This window comes from Lactuca saligna, chromosome 6 (genome assembly GCF_052625555.1).
Source record: "Lactuca saligna cultivar CGN05327 chromosome 6, ASM5262555v1, whole genome shotgun sequence".
NCBI lineage: Eukaryota > Viridiplantae > Streptophyta > Magnoliopsida > Asterales > Asteraceae > Lactuca > Lactuca saligna.
In genome coordinates this window covers 157,013,013-157,015,941 of record NC_136422.1, presented here as the reverse complement: position 1 = coordinate 157,015,941, position 2,929 = coordinate 157,013,013, and positions in this window count along the sequence as shown.

The following is a 2,929-nucleotide window of genomic DNA, read 5'->3' as shown; positions in this document are numbered from 1 at the left end:
CAAAGTCTAATTAGATAAAATTATCTATATCTTCATATTACATAGGAACCTCGCGTGTACTCAAGCCCCGAACTGACACTTAGCATCCAACCGACACATTTCTCGTCCGGTGAGTTCATACCCATACACCTTTTTCCATGTTTTTCAATGTTTTTAGGAGGAATACAAGCAAAAGTACAAGAATAACTTGTAATCAAACTTATTATTTCACTTGAAATGTTTCATATTCCATATTTTTTTTAACAATCGAAACCGTATTAACCAACCGTTTGATTTGCAGAGTTAGTTTTCCAAACTGATTGCAAATCTTATTATATAGTGTTATATTGTATATTTCACAAATGATTTTCCATTTTCATTACTGTTAAAATCATTAAGATTAGAACTTTAGACATCCTTTGTAACACTCCACAGAGATACGCGAGTGGAGGACCACTTTTGTGACTAGAATCACAAAAAGGATTTTTCACATTATTACTTGTAAATTTGTTAATCTTAATAATTGGAGACAAATCCTCTGAAACACTCCACAGAGATACGCGAGTGGAGGACCGCCCCCTGTAACCAGAATCTCCTGGACAGAGAGCGTCACTTGAGTGTATAGATCTATATGGGGTTGACTACCCCGCAACTCGCTATTAGCTACAGTGGGACCGGCAGGTCTACGGGTGACGAAAATCATAAAATTATACTGGACTTCTTATTGTCATATCTAGTCTATCGTATGGTTATGGAACTCACAATTTAGATAACAGAGATTTACTTATTGGTAATAATGAATTTAGCAAGCTAATAACTTTAAGAATTATTTTACTTCCCAGACAATAGTTTTATATACGTGTTAAAACTAACATACATTTCAAGGATAACCAGGCTTTCAGGAAACTTCACACAAACACTTTAAGTATGGTAGATACTTGTACATTACATTCAGAACCGATAACCAACTACAAACTTTTAAGGAAAATAAGGGTTTTTCCTGGGATAACTAAACTGTTCAAAACCAGACTGTATAACAAACGAATAACTAAACTTTACTTATAAGGAAATATGGGATTTTCTTGGATAACACTTTTTCAGAAAACCAAAGGAAACTTTTTCATTTTCAAAAATCAAACTGTGACAACCCGAAGTTCGTTTCATCAATTATAACCCTTTTCGTTAATATATTCGTCGTTTTCGATTCGTTTCCGTTATGTCATTTAATTAGGTCATAATTGTGGGACTTCTATTATGACTAAATGAGTGTCTAAGCATGTTTAGAACTCACATTAACACTTCATTATAATAATCGGAAACATTTTAGAATCGACCATATCGGGTTACAGTAACTTAATCGGGTACGACCAAAAGTACCGTATAACGCCGGTATCGGGTAGAATTCTACTGTGTCCAAATTGCGAACACTATTTAAAGAGGTTTAAGCTTCCATTTGAAGCTTTTGCTCTCTCTCACTACTCTCTCCGTGACATCTCCATTTTCACGGCTAGAAAATACCGATTTTGTTTATGCTTTATAAAAATCAGAGTTCTTCTTTTAATAAAAATCTTGCGAAATTCGTTCCCAGAAAAACACGATAAATACGTTATTAAAACATTTTCGAAGAAACGTATTTTATTCATTTTAAAATGTTTGGGATGTCATCGTCAATACAGGAACATAAGCATAAACAGAACTTACATTTATTTACACTAGTGATCTACTTCTCTTTAATCTCTCAGGGTAATGTGACTTCATATCAACACCTGTGATATAAATAAACTGAGTGGGTCAGGTTGGGAAACCTGGTGAGTACCTAGAGTTTTCAACCCACAATAATATAATTATTATGTTTAAACAATTAAGCAATTAAACCCAATTACCTATCCCCATTATCTTTTTTTACTCTTAAGGATCTACCCTAAGAATCAGCTATTTCTCGTTCATTCATTCTTAAGGATTATCCTAAGGAATCGGCACAAAGTCCATCATTGCCACGGTTTACACAACGGGCAATAAGTCTGCATAGTCACCAGGGTTTAGCCATCAAGTCTGGATGATCACCAAGGTTTAGGCATCAAGTATGCATGATCACCAAGGTTTACGCATCAAGTCTGCATGATCACCAGGGTTTACGCATCAAGTCTGCATGATCACCAGGGTTTAGAGTACACCGGGTGAACACGTCGTTCACAACACCTACAGGTTGCGAGCCTGCTAGTGTTCCAGTGGAGTGCCTAGAATAGTCTGTGGTTGTCATCCATACTCTGCCGAATGACGGGGCCATCATTTGGGAAAAAGGCTTCTCACACCGTCCACCTCTCATCCTCACCTCACGGTCTATTTCACCTCTCAACTCATCATCCAACTCATACTCCATCTATTACATCTACCCATGTCTTACCCCAACATTATCGTAGATATAAAATACATATACAGTTTAAATCATTTAAAACATGTATAATATCGTTCATCCAGCATAGACAGCAAGTATTCAGATAATATGCACACATAACTCGTAATTTATATAAAATACTTTATATCTATGTTTAATATGAAAGTAACTATGCACTCACTTGAAAAGGTGGTGATTCCGAACTCAGACAGCGCTTCACTTCTTGAAAAAGATAATTTACTTCGACGAAACCTAGTATTATTACCACTAGAATTTAGTCTATTATTCACCGAGACTAATTAATAGTCTAGCTATTATTACTATTATATAACCGTTAAATAATACTTATATAACCCATAATAATAGCCTAATTTCTTATTATATGTTCTTAATAACGTTAATATAATTAAATAGAAACTATATTAAAAATAGCGTAGGCATAGCTCACTTACAGCGGGTTTTATAGAAAACCAGAATTTGCTTGGAGCAACATTCCCATGCAGAAAAGCTCTTCTTCTCGGAGCCGTCGAGCACTTACAGGCTTCCACCTTGTGC